Here is a 20999-nt window from a genome sequence, read left to right on the forward strand (position 1 = left end):
CTGACAGCTCACCCTTTTTATTTTCTTTATTTTACAAAACCACAAGGTTTTGTTGTTATTGTGAGTGTACACAAATAAAAGTAGACCCTTTATAGTCTCTAATGATGTCTTACACTTATCTGTATGCCCCAAAATGACAGATAATGTTATGTTGTTTCTGATGTAATGACGAAAAAATCCAGCAAGATGTGTCCATCGACCCGAGGGTTAAACTGCACCCATTGTGTAATTAATCAGTCTGTTGTGTATCTGAGCTGTGATGAGCCATAATGCTGAAGTTGTTCATTTAAAGCCTTTTAAAGATATTTCCTAGCTTTAGAAGTATAGCAGTAATGCAAGTGATCACAAAGAGCTGTTGTACGTAAACGGCTGATGCGGATTCACTTCACGTCACCTTTTCCCACCACCTGCTGGCTAACATATGTAAAGTAAAAAAACTAAAAGACAAACAGTAGCTTTTAACAGATCTGCACAGCTCTTACTCTTTACAAATACAATCGGAATGATACATTCAGTGAAGTGTCAGTGCTCATGGAATATCTCTCGTCCAATCAGATTCGAGGACCGGAACTAACTGTTGTATATAAACTAAATATTTATGGAAGCCTCCGACCAGGAGTAACGATATTTTATGACATCAATAAGCTCATGTTTTGCATGACAGGCTTAAATCCTTTCGACATACGTTATGATGTTGACATTCTTTTACATTTATGAGAGAGAGAAAACGTACTTTCAATGGTCTCTTCGGCATGAAACCGATCTAATGGTGCAGTTTTCAGGATGCATTGCCCGGTGTCAAGTTTAAACACATTCAAAATATAAATATAGGACATTAAAATGAATAAATGTATATTTTTATAGCCTGTTGTATTAGTATTTATTTATCACCCCTTATTAATTGTATATACAGTTCCTATATATTGTTATTTACAAATATAACAATATTGACAAATAAAATATTAATCAAATCTACTTTTATTACGCATCGTATTTTAATGGGGATATACTGTAATTTATTACAGCTGAAAGTTACATGAGTAAACAAGGTTTGAACATCAAACGTAACAAGATCAAACTGAAAGTCACAGCTATTTAACACAAATTTGAAGGCTGTTTATTGGATCAGTACAGGTAAACATCATATTAGGCAACTATGCATTCCTTTATGGAGAGTTTACGACCTAATAGTTCAGTATTGCCTTAAGAATAGGTGGTGCAACCAAATTAAGCACTGACTTAGTTACAAACTAACTAGTAGTTAATAAGCCCTTACATCCCAACTTACGTGAGAGCTTTCGCACAGCTGGTGCGACCCTACCCAGGTGCTGCAAGAGAACCTTTAAGCATCCAGCGCACATCCTGACTCAAACTCAACAGACCAAATCGAACTTTTGAGTGGTAAGGCAATTTCTTTCATTTGACACTTTAAAAGCTGTCTTCATCTCATCAGGCCTACGTTATCTTCTTAGTTACTTAATAAATATGCATAAATAACAATATCAATATTACCTTTTTTAGATGAACTACTGCACATCAGCCAGTCGGACCATTGATAGATTAGTGCCATCTCAACGTCTTACTGAGGAACATAGGCCTATAGACTATATTTCAAGTAAATGGGTTCTTTATAGGCTGCATGCAAATACCACCAAATAAGTAAAGACGAGAACTATTATTGCTATTTAGTTCATATTGTTTCACTGTCACTAACTGTCTTCCAATTGAAGCCATCAAATGTAGTTTACAGTAACAATTAATTTCAAGCCTAGGTGAAACTTGTTTTCATTAAAATTATACTGTTAGGGTCAGGGTTAGTATACTGTTCATGCAAGAAGTGGAGATGCCCTGCATTTATGCTTTCTGTCGGTGTGCTTATACAATTTTACAATATTATTTATCTCCTATGGAAACATTCACTGAATTTAATCAAGCATTTCAGGTCTCTGCAGCTGCTATAAGTCATACTTCTGTGGGGTAAAAATAGCATGTTCTTTGGGGGTAACCTCATGCAAACTTTGTTTACTTAAAGTCTAATAGTTTAAGATTATGAGTGTTGACTCGAGCATATGAGAGCAAGACAGAAAATGCACACACACACATAGATCAGGTGCTTGCAGACTTTCTCATTGTATCTGTACTATCAATCAATTTTCTTTGAGTTGAGCTATTAAACTTCCATCAGTGTTTCACCATGAACAAGATGATTTAAACGGCATTTGCATTGCTGTTCCACTAATATTTGAGAATGCTAAGACTTAAGATAGCATTAAAAGGAATAAAAAGAAGAACACAATGTGCCAATAACGGCTGTTTATTGTATGTTACAATGATCTGTTCTCAAGAGCATTGCATGTATAGTGTTGCAGAAAAAACAAGTATTTATAGGACGCTCATACAGTTATGATAGGAAACAAAATACTTTCTTTTCAGCTGTCCATATTAATGAGACTCAGCTTTCAATAGATGTGGAAGAAAGTGTCTTGAGCTTAAAGTTGTCCTTGATTTTGTTTTCTTCAATACATATCTGGGTGTAATCGCTTTCTTTTACCCTCATACAGTAGATCTGTGAAACTTCTTTATCAGCTGGATGCACTAGGACACCAGGGTATTTCTCTACTACTCTTTTATGAATACTCAGGATTCAGACACCCTACTCCATTGGCATACTATATACTGTAGTAGGAAAGTATGCATATTTGGTGCAATCCATTCTGTTACTAAACACTGGAAAAACTATGTTCTTAATTTTCCTTCTCTTTCTTGGGAATATTCTACCAAAGCACTTACAATGTTATTTAATAAAGAAGGGAAATAATTTAATGGGTTTTAATTTTGTACCAGCCTGACTGGTAAAGTGAATAAGGATTGTGTAACTATAATCACTTCTTGGTATGTTAATAATAATAATTTCTTAACATGAACTGAATATATCATTGTCATAATTGAATAACAATTCTGAAGCTGAATTGAAGATCATACACACACATCATGTTAACACACACACACACACACACACACACACACACACACACACACACACACACACACACGTTGGTGCGGCTATTCTTATGAAGACTCTCCATAGACAAAATTATTTTTATGATGTACAAACTATAGATTCTATACCATAACCCTCTCTAAAAACTAAAAAAATATTGTTTTATCGTTTTTTTTAAGTGATTTGAATTATGGGGATAATGTCCTCATAACCCACATTTATAGCATAATACCCTTGTAATTACCAGTTTGTAACCTAAGAAAATGTCCTCGCAAACCACCCAAACCCACACACACACACACACACACAATTACATATTCTGAAGTGATTTCTCTGAGCCTAACACTGTCATGCATCTGTGCCCTGCGGTGATGACTTTGAGATGTGCTTTTATGGGATCAGTGGGAATAGGATTTTGCATGGTTATTATGACAGAGACCTCCCCATCTCTCTGATCCACACTCTGGTCCTCTTCTTCATAATCCCCACATGTTCTACTTGAGTCTTCATTTCCATGCCAGTGGGAGGCCCAGAGAAACATGGGGAAACATGAAAAGAAAAAAACGCTCCTTGGAAATATAAGGTAAAGAAGAAAGCTTGGAAGGATCCAATGCTCACAGTGAAGCTCAAACCTTGGAATACGGATACGGAAGGTTTGGTCCTTTTTGTCCACATTTGTTATCATTTCTATGTGTAAAAATGATTGCATTGTTGATACACTATTTCATTCAATAGTTGGAGCAAGCAGATATCATGATTATTACAGCCTCCTTCTACAGTAAATCTGTTACAAGGTATGACAAACTTTCTGTCTCCTCTGAAACTCTGCCCTATTCTTAAAGGGTAACTAAACACCTGCTCAGAGTCTGACTCCACCCACTAGAAATATTTGAAAATGCTGGAAAAGTGGGCAGACCCCGGCGGGGATAGAGGGAACGAACCGAGTGCGGGGCTGAGACTCGTAGTGACAGATTAATTGACAGCTGCTGTCAGACTCTATGTTATTATTATTCCTCACACGGTCGCAAGACGACATGTACATGAAACTGACGTGGTGAGCTGGAACCTGCTTACGTCAGCTGTCACCGCTTACGTCACGAAGTACCGCAACAGCCAATAGGAAAATTCAACTGCAGTAGCCACCGTTCAACCTGAAGAGGGCAGCACTCAGACGTTTTTACGCCATATATTGTAGAATTAAAACACTTTATACACAAATGTCAAAAAAATTGCTTGAATCAATGACCACTACTAATAAAGCCCCATGCTTACAGATCATTAACTAAAAAAAGTTGGTTTAGGGTTTAGTTACCCTTTAACTATTCTGTCAATATTACTACAACCATTACAGTAATTATTTGTGTTGTTCAAGTGCCATTAGCTCAGCAATTATGGACTGTGTCTAAAAAATCATATTATATAAGTAGATACTGCACTGCATATTGATCAGTCAATAATCTACTACTCATCGAGGTTTGTTAAAGACTTCAAAGGCTCCACTTAAGGCACAGATTTTAAAGAGCCTTGGGATCAAATACAAATTTACCGTAAGGACTAATACAATTGATATTTATAAGGCCTTGCTAGGTTTCTACTGTTCTCAAATTAGGCTTAGCACCAGTGTCATAAATCTGACATTTTTTTCATTACTGTTCTGAAGAAGTGACCATAGAGAAAAGTGTGTGTGGTTGACCTGTATTACTACAAACTCACCAAGTATGTGCAGAGATTTCAGACAGCTAAGTGGCCTACCTATTTAATTAGAGAGTCATGCCAACTACAAATCCTTAAATTTAAAGAGATAGTTCACGTAAAAATTTAAATTATCTCATTATTTACTCACCCTCATGATATCCCAGGTGTGTATGACTTTCTTTCTTCCGAACTCATTTGAAGAAAAATATCTTAGGTCCTTAAAATGCAAGTGAATGGAGATTTCTCTTTTGAAGGCCCAAAAATCAAGACAGTCAGCATAAACGTTATGCATACGACTCTAGTGGTTAAATGAATGTCTTCTTATGAGATATGACCACTTTTAGTGCAAAAAAGGATAAATATTTAAGTACTTTTTAACTATAAACAATAGCAAGACATGATTTTCTAAATTGTTTCTTATGATTTCGCTATTACAAATTTACCATCTTGTACATACTACAATTACAAAAATGTTATATACTACAACTTGTCATGAGGGAGCAGGGTGGTTGATATAATGCAGATATACTGTATATAATATGATTTAATGGTTTCAAACAAGATAATCACCAAATACAATATATTTTACACATTATTTACATAAAATTCACTAAAAATATTTGAAAACAAATTTGTGATTTATCCTTAGACTGTTACTGACACTAGGATGAATCACCACTTCACCATTAATCTTCTATGGGCACAGTTATTGGCTTCAAAATGGCAAATTCAGGCTGATTAATTGGCCTGGCTGATCTATCTGTCTATCACTAGTGTAAACAGCATATAAGCTAGATAGTATGTTGAAGCACACTAAAGAGCTCAGTTCTACTGTCTTTATTTGGCTTATCACATCACTACAGTAGTTTCCAATATAACTAACATTTTAATGAAACTAACAGAGACATTTTGAACGATAATAGCAGAACATGGACTCATCCTTTGAATGGCTGAGGCTGACAACATTTCCAAAACCACTGCCAACCACATTAGTGTTACAAACAGCATTACTATACAGGCCCTCCATATAAGCAGTTCCCCTACATCTCAATGTCTCCCTGCTTGCCCTGATTTGAATGGAGATGACACCATTGTCATATAAGTTACTGCACCTGTGCAAACCCAACAAGACTGAAAACAACCACACAACCTTTATGTTTTTGTTATCATGTGTATTTATCTTCATGCAAATGGTCTCTGTCAATGAACTACAAACACTCACTGACTGACACGCAAGCCTCAGGGTATGATGACGGTACATGTAAAGCCACACCATTTTGTCAAGTGTTTAATTACAATGTCTCTTTACAAAGTTTTACTGCAAACACGGTTGATCAGGTCACAAAACTGAATGTGTTCAATGCAGATATGTGCCTTTTATGTTCGGTAATCCACAAATTACTATGTAGCCTACAATTTAGAACAAGCATTGACTAATACTGGAACATGTTTCAATTCTTTTTTTTTTTTACCACTTTAGTAAAACTTCTAATTGATTAAAATTTTAAATATTGTTCTCTAAAAGTGATCTAGATTACTTATAACTAGGTTTAATTTACTGATACTAAATATAGGCTAGGTAGGCTATTCGATCAATTGAATTATTCATCTTTGAACATCAAGATCTATAAGAACTGACAACTATGCACAGACTTCTCAGTAAGTTTCACATGGTCATCTATCACAGACAGGGTTAAATTGTTTAAGCTGTTGCGAACCTGTAGAGAGCAGCATTTGATATAATCAGATTCTCCTATATAGGCTACCGTCAACTCGTCTTTACCGTAAAGGGGGTGGAGCGACTAGTAATGCGCTTGCATTTTCCTGTCTTGGGAGCCGAAACATAATCGCTATACATTTCCCCTACATATACATAAACAAATCATGAACTAAACTGCCTCTAAGTGCATGTATACTCTTAATGTCATTTTAAATAGCTCGCTGAAAAGGGTATCAATATTTCCCCGCAACGTGCATTGAATTTCACTAAACGCGGATACGCGACGAAGACCGCTCGCTGAGGAGCCTTGTGGGACTTCAGTGGACCCATTTCGGTTTTTGGAAGCAGTTTGACATTCTTCATAAGGGAGTGGGTGAGTAATTGTCCTCCGGTCAGCTGTCGTATTGAGCTTCTCACTTCAGAGGTGTCCTCTTAATGGTGCGCGCGAAAGCCCAGAGTCGTAAAACATCTGCGCCGATGGTCGTGATTGCGCTGATGTTTTACAGCTCTGCACTTTGCGCGCAACATGAAGTGAGGTGAAAAGTAAAAGGGCTGTTTGCCAAGTTCGACTCAGCATACACGCCAGAAGACAGTTCTCATTACTGTAGTCTGGATAAAGGTATATAGACGATGTATACTCATTAATAATGTACTTTCACTTGCCCCCGTGAGGAGTCAGTGTCATAGGAACATTTACTAGGTCATTTAGGTACACATTTTCTCACATAAGTTTTGGCAGTGCATTCGTGGGTGGTAAGGAATAAATCAATAATTTCACCGTGTTGCATAGCCGAGTGTTTATCATTTAGCAGTGTAGTTTTATGAGGCTGGAACTTATAGGCCCTTTTGGACAACATTTTCAGTTTAACATGCAAATACATAAATAGCAGGCAAAAAAAAACAAACAAACAAAAAAAAAAAAAAAACACGTTCACATCCAACATGTTTTTGCGTCCGCCTTCGCTGTTTTTGTTTTTTACTGCTTTAATATATAAACGCGGTGGACTGGCGTCTTGCGCGTTTTTTTTTTTTTGTTTTTTTTTTGACGTCTTGTCAATTTAAAACGGAAACTGTCCCGACTTGCTTGGCTTCTGCGGATGTTACACAGAATATTAAATAAGAGGATACGAGCTCGTGGTCATGACGGGCTGAATAATTCAGTGCACGGGTAGCCTATAATGAGGACACGCGGGCTTCCTTTAAGAACCCATACAGTGGGAACATATCGATAAACAGTCCTCCGGTCGTACTCAAGTTTCAAAGGAGAACTATTTACAAGTAGTGCAGCACACTTGAATGTGACTCGACACTTTTCCTAACGTGTCCCGCATTTGGGAGCGAATTAGCAACTGCGGTTAAAAAACGCGAAAGGGGGTCCAGTTGCATAACAGCGCAGCTGACTTCCCGATGTACATTCATTATATACTGCTGACGTCTAACTTCCTTCGCGGGTCAAACGAGGGAAAGCCAGCCTCGCTCACTATAGGCTATGTGAGAACAGCATGCAACCTGCGAATGTACAGACGAGCCTGTGCGTTTCTGCCCTCGTTGCTGTGGTGTCCTTATCAGTCGTGAGGCTAACCATACAAAAATGGTGTCCTCGAAATTGTTCTATTTGCAGTGCTCTATATACATTCCTGTATTTGCATTGGATATCTGAGTGAACACTCACCAGATTTAGCTCAGCAGTCATGTATGTACATGCCTAAAGCATGTATGACATGGATTATTATAACAATAACAGCAATAATAACAACAGATGTTGCGGTCTTAGGCAGTCCTGATAAGTGATACAACTGACTGGGCAAAAATAATCAGAGCACTTCGCCTAATGTCCAGTGCAGTAGAGAACATCTCAAGTGTAGCCTACTCGCTTTCATAATGCAAGACTGGCTTCTTTGTGTATCTAAATGTTTTGTATTTAAATGGCATGGGATCAGGAATGAGCCATGTTTAATCTCATGGGCCTCTTAGATACTAAAGTTTCCATATGCATTCATTGAAGAACATGCTTAACAGCATCTGATGCAGGCTTTGATATGCAGTCTTTTATTAATGAAGAGCTCTTACTCTTAACAAATTTCACTTGTGAAATTGTTGCTCTACATTTGTACAATTAGTAACTAAATAAGAGTGACATTGCATTGCTTGGTGTGATGTGGTGTAAGGATAGATTTTTGACAAGTATATTGTGTTGTGATTTTTTCTGAAGTGGGGGTTGAATGTTTTTGGAATAAATAACTAAAATGGAAGAAGTTGTGACTCAGGGTTAATGGTATTGATACAATAGAGAAACAGAGCCTCCAACATACATTTTGCCTTTGGCCTCTTATTGTCAAGAACTGGCCATGACCACAATGGCCCTGACTGAAAGTAAATTGGGTCAAACATGAGTCTACCAATCTTGTGTATTTGTGTCTAAAGAATTGCTTCAGTAAATTACTTAAGATTAGTTTCAAGAACATTAATTAGTACCCTAGTGTAAGACCTGAATCTTGAATTTCTTGAATTTAAATATATGTTAATAGGATGTAAAGTATATTCTGAAGTGGGTGTTCAATGTTTTTGCCAAAAAAATAAAATATTTTTTTTTCAAGAACTTTTGACTCTGGGTTAACGGTATTGATCCAATAGAGAAACAGGAAGTCTTATATATATATTTATTTATAGTAAAATTTTACTTGCATCAAATTAGAACTGATGATATTATTTTTTACTGTAGAAGACCTCAAAAGCCATATGGCATTTGTGCTGCTTTGGAGATAAGACATTTATGGACATAATTCGCCATCATGTTCAAAGAAGGCAACGATCTATGTGATAAAAACATTTTTATCCTAGTTCCTCTATATCATATGTCATCTATAGGATCCAGCACTGTAAATATATGTCTTAGTAGTGGAAATTCTTGTATGAGTTCTGTATTGAAGAAATGTGCCCAGTTGCCATCGATCACCACTCAGCAATTTTTGGAGACCAAACAACAAGACCTTTGTGTTACTGTTGATTAGACTCTGCAATAGAACTCACTGACAGATGGATATGGTCTCATGGCCACTGTAATGATGAACGCAGTCACCATTGAGCCATCCACATTGTGGCCACTGAGTGCTCTCATCCTTAACTGCAAAGGACTGACCTTGAGTCACTCGTCCCAACACTTTTAAGATTTAATGAACTGCCATCATCAGATGTTATCTCAGCAAATATTTATGATAATATGAACACAGGCATTGTGACTACAAAAGAGGATCTGCTATACTGTAGATGTAATTTGATATATGCAGCATATACTGTAAGATTACATGCATCATATGTTATAAATAGATTGTAAAGCAAAGCTGGAATTTTAATGTATCAAACATCAGATTTAAGACTGATTTTGGGTTCTGGTCTTACACTAGGGTACTAATCTTAAGTAACTAAGTGAAGTAATTCTAACACAAATACACCAGATTGGGAGACTCATGTTTGACCCAATTTATTTCAGTCAGGTCCACTGTGGTCATGGCCAGTTCTTGACATTAAGAGGCCATAGGCAAATTTATGTTGGTGGCCCCCTTCCCTCACAAAATGTATTTCTGATTTGGAAACTAAAATAATGCATTATGTTAGAGCAGTAATGTAAAAATCAGTTTTACTTCAGAGTAGTTCACACAGTGTTCAACTTCGACATCATGTTGGCCTGTGCACACTGATTGGTGCCTGTAGAGCAATATATCAGTGTGCTTTGTCCCATATGTCATAAGCAGTATTTTTGCATTTACGGGGTACTGGAAACTATCGCAGCTACATCAGGCGGATTAACTGTATAAATCCATGTAAACATCCAAGTTAATCACTACTATTCGCGTTATCGACAACTGGAGCGAGAAGAGACAGCGTTTCTGCGCGTGCTCAGAGGTGCGCGGGGCGCACGTGTGTGAGATGTGCAGGCATGAGGCGATCGTGGCGACGAGAGAGGCTGTGTCCCCTATCTTTAACTCATTCACTATTTCCTATATAGTAAATGGCAGTTAGTGCGCTATATCTCAGCAGTAAGTGAACGAAAAGAGTGAATTAAGACAGAGCTCTGGGGCTGGTGCAGAAACGTCACATATACAATTAAAAAATACTTGGGCCTTTAGTTATTCTTATTAAATAATATATAAATTACAATCAATCTTAATTCTGTTTGTCATTTATAATATATACTGTGTGTTATTATTAAGAGTAAACACATTTAATCAAATAAAGAGTACATTTTAAAATGTATCTGTATGTTTTGTCTCTCTATATGTTTTTGTTATTTTAATCCAGTAATGATTTGTCAAAAAAGTAATTTACTACATTCAGCATGAAATAAAATTTCAGGAGTGAGGGAAGCAGTAAACTCCCAGCTCGTATGTCTTCCCCATGGTGGATTGTGGGAAATGAACCTTCATCAAGTGTACTTGAAATGTAGACTTGAAATTAGAGTGCATTGTGGGTAAGAATGAGTGAACAAAAGTAGGGAACGAGAGGCTCACTGAGAATTAAGACACTCCTACAAAATAGCGAAAACTTGAAATAGTTCACTATATAGTGGACAGGGGGCGGTTTCAGACACAGCGAGTGTTGGTGGGTTGGTGCCCTATGTAGGTTGTGTACTCTGCATTTAGAGAGCGAGGGTACTGCTGTACAGAACAAATGATCTAAATACTTATGACACTGAAAACTGTAACTACACTGAAATAAGAATCCACACAGGACTTTAAAAGTTATGAAATAGCAAAAGAAGGCATTATATTTCTGCATTATATAAAATGTCCTACATTTTCATGTTTTCACTGTAATAATTACTAGAAATGTTTCCAAACCTCTCTTCTTATTGACAAATTCATCCAGATCTGACAAGAGCCCTCAAAGGGATAGTTCGGCAATAAATTATAATAAAAATCAAAAATAAAAAAAACTCAGATTTTTAAAGAAATTACTTGTCAGAAAAAAGAACTGCATAAAGTCTTATAGATAAAATTATGCCTTTTCTGTTTTTATTTTTCTGGATTCCATGTTAAATGTTTAAATTAAATGTTATGATCACATTGTGTTTAATCAAATACATTTACAGCTTTAATCAAATGAAAATATAATACTTTTCAACTATATATATATATATATATATATATATATATATATATATATATATATATATATATATATATATAAATATATAGTTGACTTCAGTACACTTGCTTATGTGATATTGCTTACAGATAATAATACTAATAATTTAACCATTTAATGTTATATTATTGTTACAATATTAAAATTTATACTGTAGTAATATTTTTCTGTCGTAATGTCTTCAATTTCACGCAATTATAACATGCAGTGAGACAGAGGAGATGCCCTGCTCTATTTCTGTGGAGATGATCAAATGCAAGAAACAGAATCTCAAAGTCTTCCTTCCTTCAAGGGCTTGTGAGTTAATCAGAGAGCCTTAAAATAATGTGTGAAAGTTAAGAATTTAAGTCAGAAATATTTTACTATTGCATAATATAATATAATATAATATAATAGCTATACAGGTTAGCTGGGTTACAAAAGAAGCAAAAGAAAACAAAACATTGAAAGTCCAATTGATCAAAAGTAAATCAGACAAATAAGAGATATATTTTAGTTATTTATACATATTTTGATAATTAAAATGTCATTTTAATTATTTTATAATTTTATTTGACTGTAATTCATTTGTTTTTAAGCCTGAAAAGGAAATCATATACCCTTATTTTATTATATGACCAAAGATAAATTTGTATAAATGAAGCACAAATAGTCAGTTTGTATGGTAATTAATCATCATATTCGTGAAACACCTAAAACAGACTTGGGTTGCCCAATGTTTTGATATTCCCCATGAAAGTGACTTGAATTTTACATTTTGTTTAATTTATTTTGTTGTTGGATTGCTAAATGTATATCACTTTCCTTTTACTCAAATTGAACACGGTCTTTCTTAAAATCTCTCCAAAATAAAATTAAAGTAATCTAAATTTAGCTATCCAACAACAAAATAAATGAAACAAATGTAAAATTCAAGTCACTTTCATAAAATTAATGTTTCACCGTAAAATGGAGATTACCAGTTATTTTTGTTGCAGAATAATGCCCTGCAGTGCACACTTTGTTTCTTGTACATTTGTTTGTGTTTAAAGGGGTCATATAATGCCATTTTTGTACAAGTTAATATGAATCTTTAGGGTCTAAATTAAAACTTTGTAATGTACTTTTATTACAAATTCTCATTAGTATTTTAAGAAAACACTAATTTTACCTGCTCAAAAACAGCTCCGTTTTCAGCACGCCGTTTCAGAGCATATGACTTTAAATGATAATGAGCTTTAGTCACCCCGCCTCTCCATTGCCTATAGGAAAGCAAAAATTAGTGATCAGATAACATCAATTAGAGTATTAATAGTCTTGAATCATATGCATTTGCAAGATGTTAACAGTATTTTGCCAGTATTGTGTTACCATTCATCTTCATGCAGTTATAACTGTTTTTTGACATTACTTCTTAATCAGTAACAAACAAGTAAACCAGGTGTAACTTAGTGTTACCATGTTAACTGTAACACCTGCGTACACAGTTTTTAATAACACAATAACCATAACGCGTTGTTCATTATAAACGTGGGATTATGAATTATATTGAGAACGTCATAACGTTATGGAAAACATGCCGTAATGTACCCAGAGTGTAAACATTAGCCACATTCATTGTGAAGCGTGCAAGCGATTTGCAAAGATTAATATAAAGGTTAATAAAACGTTACACTTACTTCTTCTGGAGGTGCAGAGGGAATATAAATAGTTGGTACCGAATCTTTTTTCAGCAGCAGCTTCTTAGCAAAACCAGCTTTATACTGACCCTCGTTTATAAAGCAGTCTGGTGAAAAATGATTAGCGCATACATGAACGCATTGACGTTGCTCGTGGGGAATATTCCCATCGTGAACAAAACTCAGCCACTGCGTCTTCAGCGGTTCAGATTTAGGAACATCAAAATGACTGCTGTGTTCGTTATTACACCGAAGAACAGAACACCACAATCGCTTAGGCGCCATTCTGCTCCAGTGTATCAACAATGATGACGGACTATGATTGACAGCTCGCTCACGAGCGAGGGCGGGTCTGTGTTGAAACACTGCTGTCAATCAACAATCCTGGGAGGGGCGTCCGACCGTGTGACGTCACACGGTCGAACGGCTCGATTTGAGGCAGGGGAAAATATATAAGGAGATTAAAACAAAAACACTGGTTGGCACAGCCAACACACATTTCAGTACAATCAACTTGAAAAAGTGCATGTACCATTATATGACCCCTTTAAGAGAAGATAATTGATTAAAACATTGAAATATTAATGAAACAAGTTTTATATATTTATTTTGGGTTAATTAATTGTTATATTAATCAAGAAATAATAATAAAAAAGCATTAGAAAAATCGGCAAATTAGCCGTTAGATTAATCGACTAATTGGAAAAATAATCGTTAAATTAATCGATAAAAAATGTAACGTTAGGTGCAGCCCTAGTTATTAACGATGTACCGTGTAACCCTAATGTACACATATGTGGACATACATTTTTAGGAAAACGTTTTGCTGTACTGTAGAAGATACAGTATACACACAGTACTGTGCAAAAGTTTTAGGCACTTGTGAAAAATGTTGCAAAGTGAAGATATCTTAAAAAATAATTTATCACTTAATGTCATACAAAGTCCGGTAAACATAAAAAAGCAAAATTTATAAACGGTGTGACCACATTTGCCTTCAAAACAGCCCCAGTTCTCCTAGGTACACCTGGACACATACATTTATTGAATTCATATATATATATATATATATATATATATATATATATATATATGAATTCAAGAAACACACTGAATTAAATGTTTTTGAGTCAAAAGCTCACTATATATCTTTAAGCTTTCTAGATTCTCACAGAATTGCATGCAAACAGTTATATTTCACTTTTTATTTGATCGCATCTCAGTTTCTACTGCTCTTGTTTTTTGTGCACAGTGCATCAAATTGTGTTTCCTGCCTCTTGAGCGTGGTTGCACACCCAGTGCAGAGGGAACTTTCCTTGTCCCAGAAAACACAACCATGAGCATGCTCTAGAGTTTGAGCTCTCGAGATTTATCGATAACAAAGTAGACATCATGACTCATAATACTGATAGTAGGTGTCATTTGTGCAGAGGCGAACCAACATTGAGTGGGGGCCCCAGGCAAAATTAATTTTCTAAAAAAATTGTATACTTTCGCTCGATGTCGCCGGCGCCGTCGGAAGTACCGCCCCACGGACCATTTTAAACAATAATATGACACAAAGACATAAATATGTCATTCAACATACAATACAGTTTGAACAATCCTCCTTCGCACGGTCCCTTTTGTAAACAGTGGGGCGGCGGCGCCGGCGACATCGAGCGTGACCTTTCAACGTGATGACGTAGTTCCCGGCGCGTTGCAGATCAGCTCAATCCGAACAGTTGTAGTTAAAAAGTATATTATTTTTTTAGAAAATGACCTATCGTTTCGCTAGATAACACCCTCTTCCTCAGATGCGATCGTACACAGCCCGTTGAAGCACTTCAAAGACCTTTGAAACGGCATTGATTTGGACTTAAAAACGTTGGTTGTCATTGAAGTCCATTATTCGAAGAAAAATCCAGAAATGTTTTCCTCAAAAAAAAAAAAATTCTCTTCCACTGAGGAAAAAAAGACATGGATATCTTGGATGGCATTGGGGTAAATTAGTAGGAAAGTTTCATTTTGAGGTGAACTAACGTTAATCCTTTAACGGTATTCTATTTCAGCCAGCATTAATACCGTCTAACACTTTACATGCTGTTGCTAAGTGCAACCCCCTAGCTAAACAGTTTTTCAGTAACATATTAACGTTACTTGTATTTAATCTTAAGTGAAACTAAACTGAAATTAACAACGTGGATTGTGTGATTTGTTTTGTACATTTCTTAAAATAGCTACCATTACTTAACAGTCACCTCTGATAACAGATCACTCAAGATAACTTACATGTATTTTATGTAAAGGTGCTTTAAAACGATATGTAACGTTACTACTGAGAAAAATAAATGTGAATTGAACGATCTAAACGATTTGTTTGTCATTAATTATCCTTAACGTAAATGTTAAGTCAATTAAGTTAATCATCATCATCTCATTCTCCATCACTTACCGCAGTCATGTTTTCTCTTTTCCCCATCATCTTGTTTTTTTTTCCGCTTCTGGCTGCCAGATGGATATGTCCTCTTCATTTTTAATACACGAATTCATGCATTTTCGGGTACAGACAGTAAAAGAAAGACAGAACGCTGAGTAAGCGCTGCGACAGTTTGAAAAAGGCCAGAAGCAGCAAAAGCATACGCAGCCTTGCGAGAGAGGGGGCCCACTAAGGGGATGCGGAGGTGTTGCGGCGTCACTGCGTGTTATATTAATATGAACATTTCTGATTGTTTAAATGATCGGCCCTCGGGGGCCCCCTCAAAATGCGGGGCCCCAGGCAATTGCCTGCCTTGCCTGCCCTATTGCAGCGCCTCTGCATTTGTGGATTTTCCAAGCACTAGAAATGAAGCAAAGATCTGGCTAATCACCAAGTTCACTTGTCTTTTGAAGGCCCCCCCAGCAATGTGAAAAGCCCTTGGCAATTGGCTATTCTGCCTATAGCTAGAGCCTCATAGCCTTCTTTCAATAGAAGCTAGGCAATAGAGCTCATTCATGCTAGCGCCATATTTGAGTTTTAATGGGAATGACAACGAGGACGTGAGGGATAGACTTACAGTCTCTTCAATGGGCTGTACTGCAGTTTAAAGTGTTTTTGGATTGTTCCATGGACAATACATTGATAAAATATCTGTTCAAGAACATTCAGTATACAAATAACTCCAGTCAAATGTTATCTAGGAGCTTTTTACAGCTTTATACTGTTAGTGCCATTGAAGAGATGGTAAGTCTATCCCTCACAGACTCATTGTCATTCCCATAAAAAAAAAAAGATTGCGCTAGTGTGAATAAAGTCTAATGGCTACTCTGCCTATAGCTACAGTGCCGGCCCTGCTTTCAGTAGAAATAACTCACACATTAAATGCACTGTAAATTCTCTTTTATTCAAGCCAGACCCATCGTAATGAAACATACATTCCATGATCAGAGTCCTGTCTCTCGTTGGTTGAAAACTGAAAAAGCAGACAGTCCTATTTTTCCTTATTGTCAATCATTGCCTTATAACCATTTATCATATGTGCTAGTAAATAACTGTCACTCAACAACTGACTGCAAATTTCAAAAGTCTTCTATTTAAAAATACTTTGGCTTAGCAGCAATAGGTTGGATTGCAGCAGTGTCATCCTTCAAGTATGCCATGATTGTTTGAAATGTTAATGCCACCCACAATATTATGCAATTCTCTTTAACCATTCATATTTCTTGCTCTCTGAGGAAACGTTAGGGATTTAATTAAGAGAAAGTTGTCAGTTGTATTATTGAAAAATAATGATATAGTCATTGCCTTTCAATGACTATTTGTCTTTCTATGTGTATATTTATAAACAAAAATATTTAACAAAATAAAATTTAGCATAGCTAATTGCATCTTTGTAACCAAATTTTTTTGCTTAAAAAAAAAAGAGAAATTATAAATGAGAAAATATTTTCTATGGAATGCAATGATCATTGTGCTACAAATACTGTCACGAGCTTAACTTGTCGAACCCGAAACATTCCTGTAACAACAACACGTGTATGGTTGGTTTTGGTACAGGTTTGTGAGAGAGTATCTTACTGTATTGCATGTTCAGAAACTGCCAACAAGTTTACATTATAGCTGGTTTGCATTTAATGTACAATGTTAATAAGTTTGCAGTAAAATAGAGCATGTTAATGGGAGCTGTTTCATCAGTAATGAACCATGTATTTACAGGTCTTTTAGTAATTTGCACTTAAGTATAATATGTTCTAACGCAGCTACGTACTGTGTTTGTGCTGTTGACTATCAGCAGTATTGCACTTTGCCATTTGTTTAAAAACTACAAACATCTTACTGTGATTTTACATTGTTTGTTTATTTTAATTGTATTATATGTATATTGTTCTTTAATGTTTTAGGCTTTTCCATTTCTAATGTTTTTATTAAAAAGACAAGTAAAGGGTGACATTTTAAGGGAGACAGTAAATAACTTTGACTCATCCCTCCTTTTCTTTAAAAAAAGCTAAATTAAAGGTTACAGTGAGACACTTAAAATGAAAGTGAATGTGGGCAATTTTGGAGGGTTAAAAAGGTAGAAATGTGAAGCTTATAATTTTATAAAAGCACTTACATCAATTCTTCTGTTAAAAGGTGAGTAATATTTCAGCTGTTGAGTCGTTTAAATCGTCATTTGTGCAGGATAACAGGGTTTACAGCATTATGCAGTGCTCTAGACTAAAATAATTACTTAAACTGATACATAAACAATTAAACTTTTTTTTCATTCATGTTAAAATATTACAGTTGACATCTGTCAGTAAAGCAGAAGCTAATTTGACCAAATTACAGGAGGAAGGAAGATGTTACAGAGATTATTTTGTATTCTGCAAGACAAGTCAAACAGAGCAAAACAACAGAAGGTTGTATGGATTTTGCAGTTATTCATTTAAGTTTTTACTGATCTCTGCTTAATTCGTTGCCACTCCTTAATCCCACCCATTAATCATACAAAAAATATGTGCCATATGCCATTGTAAAATTGCAATTACATTGCATACATTTAAAGAAAGAAAGAAAGAAATAAACAAACAAACAAAATCTAAATGTGGATTGTAGGTCTATTTTAAGGTGCAAAGTCAAGGTCTTTTGTATTTAGTGTATTGGTAATCTCTAAAGAATGGCTTGTTCTGACAGCATGGAGGAGTCTCACAGATTGTGTGAAGAAACAGTTTAGTGATCATCTTGGTTACTGTCGTAACCTCCGTTCCCTGATGGAGGGAACGAGACGTTGTGTCGATGTAGTGACACTAGGTGTCACTCTTGGGAACCCGAACACCTCTATACTTTTGAGAAAAGGCCAATGAGAATTGTAGAGTGGAATTTGCATGCCACTCCCCCAGACATACGGGTATACAAGAAGGAATGCCCACTCTCATTCAGGTTTTGTGCTGAGGAGCTGAGACAAGGTCCGACCATTTCAGCGGCTAGTACAGCGTTGTTGCAAGAGGGACACAACGTCTCGTTCCCTCCATCAGGGAACGGAGGTTACGACAGTAACCAAGACGTTCCCCTTCTGTAACTCACTCGACGTTATGTCGATGTAGAGACACTAGGGTCCCTATAGAAAAACTGAACCATGTTACGTGAACTGCTGATGCAGGTGCAAGCAAGCTGCTGCATGCATAATAGCAGGTGCATAAGTCTGCACCTAACCTCCCCCAACGCCCCAAAAAGACGTCTTGTAGTTCCCCACATCCCTGAGGGGGGGGAAGCGACGTAACTAGCATGGGAGCAGGCTTTTCTCTCTATGTTTTCTCTCCACAGAGTATTAGATCCAGCTGGGGCCATCTAACACTTATACGGATTGGGAAGGTGTTCTTTTTCGTTCCTATTCTTTCAGGGGAAAAAGACCCCACGGAGACCACATCCTCCCCAAAAGGGGAGGTCAACATGTGGCAATACGAAATGTGTTCTCACCAGTCACACATGGAAGGGGCGCGGTGGTAGGTCCTCCCTCAAAGGGGAGGAGCTCTACAAACATGGTGGCCAGAGCAGAGAGGGATCTGCCCTAGGGAGACACGGGTTTGTGGACAAGGAGACCATACCACGGAAAATACATCACAGGGGGTTACCTGAGTAATCAACACCTGTGGAGCACCTATCCCAGTACAGGGCATATTAGTATAGGACGAATTCACGAGCCACAGGGCTAGGGAGGACGGACATCCAGGGTCCACGACTTCATGAACTCAACTGGGGGTAAAAGCACAAGCTTTCACCTCAGGGGAGGGCAAGGGCGCTTTATGCAAGCAATACACCCGGCCAGTTGTTCCGTATTACCAAACTCTACCTGTTCGTACCTGACAAAACACAGGACGAAACCGGCTCAACCTGGACATTGTAAAATCTTGCAAGGTATTGGGTGTAGCCTAGCCCGCTGCTCTGCAGATATCTACTAGAGAAGTGCCATGGGCCACTACCCACAAGGATGCCACGCTCCTAGTAGAGTATGCTCGTATACCCAAAGGGGCATGCATGGCCTGGGGCTGGTATGGCAGGGCAATGACCTGGAAGGATTCAGCTTCTGGGCGCCTCTGAGGAACCTGATGATCAGGTCGTGCTTCCCTAGGGACTTACCATCCACTGCGTCATAGTGAGCTGCTATACCTTCATATACATATACCTACATATACCTTCAAGGTGGAGGGGGACAGCCGACCCTTCAGCCTCTCCTGCAGGAAGGAAAGCACTGACCCGACTGTGCATCTCTGGGGTCTTCGGCTCAGGAAGAACACCATTTCGTGAACAAGCGCCACTTCAGGACATAAAGCTGCCTCGTGGCATCTGATTCTGATTCCATTACAGCCTAACCTTCACAATTTGTGACACATTTCAGCACACATTTTGTAAGCATTATCCAATGGAATGCAGGCTTTGCGAAAAAACATATTGGACCCAACAGCAAGCCCATGTCTTGCAAGAAAGTGCTGTATCTAATTTTAAATCTATTACACACATAATGTACGGAGTGTCTACTGTATTAACACCCTGGTGTAAATAGCATCTGCCACACAGGGCAGCTATTTGCACCCTAATAGCCTGGTGGAATCACAGAAATAAACGACAAACTAAACAACAGATGTCGCTGCAGTGACGTGGAGTGTAAAGACGGTGTGTGATTGTGTAGTGTTGCTATAGCGACCGCTGTTCAAATCCGCGTTTTGTCCCACTTTTTTCCTCATCTGAATTCCTGTTTCCACTCTTAATATTTCCTTAAATACTAAAAATATTTGATCAAAATGAATATAAATGTTGATTTCATCGTAGTAATTTGGTCACGGTGAATGTCGAGGAGTGCAGAGAAAGGTTTATTCCAGAAGCGGGGTCTGTCAATCGGACTCGTTCCCAAGTGAAACCATGGTTACTGTAGTAAAACTAAGGTTATTTTTCTAAGGTGAGGTTAAAGGTAGGCAGTGGTTCTCAATTTTTTAGGATCATGCCCCCCTTTGAAACAAGAAAAACTACGGAGCACACCCCACACTTTGAGAATTACATTTGTTAATGTAGTTTGTCTGTGGGACTCTAAATAAACCCAATAAACACAATGCAGTGACGCCCATACTGTATGTTTGTATTTAAATATGGGTGCAAATAGTATCTACCATTATTTGTACCAGGGTTGGGGTGAAAATAATTTTGCCGCTATTTGTACTGGATGTAAATATCATTATTTGCACCAGGGTGCACATAACATCTGACATTATTTGCACCAGGTTGGGGTTGGTATATTTTACATAATATGGGAGGGACAATGAAACATTTAACTTTAGCCAGACTGAT

The 20999-nt window shown here is 37.1% G+C and overlaps 1 protein-coding gene across 2 annotated transcripts in view; it reads left to right on the top strand.

Annotated features, from left to right (window-relative positions):
* The first annotated feature begins 6593 nt into the window (after positions 1–6593).
* The window catches only part of LOC127647699 (thyroid hormone receptor alpha-A), a 48764-nt gene continuing 34358 nt past the window's right edge, over positions 6594–20999 (top strand). For both annotated transcript variants that reach the window (XM_052132118.1, XM_052132120.1), the window contains exon 1: positions 6594–6789. The gene's annotated coding sequence lies outside the window, so the exon portion shown is untranslated. The remainder of the gene's footprint in view (positions 6790–20999) is intronic.

Source organism: Xyrauchen texanus, chromosome 8 (assembly GCF_025860055.1).
Source record: "Xyrauchen texanus isolate HMW12.3.18 chromosome 8, RBS_HiC_50CHRs, whole genome shotgun sequence".
Lineage (NCBI taxonomy): Eukaryota > Metazoa > Chordata > Actinopteri > Cypriniformes > Catostomidae > Xyrauchen > Xyrauchen texanus.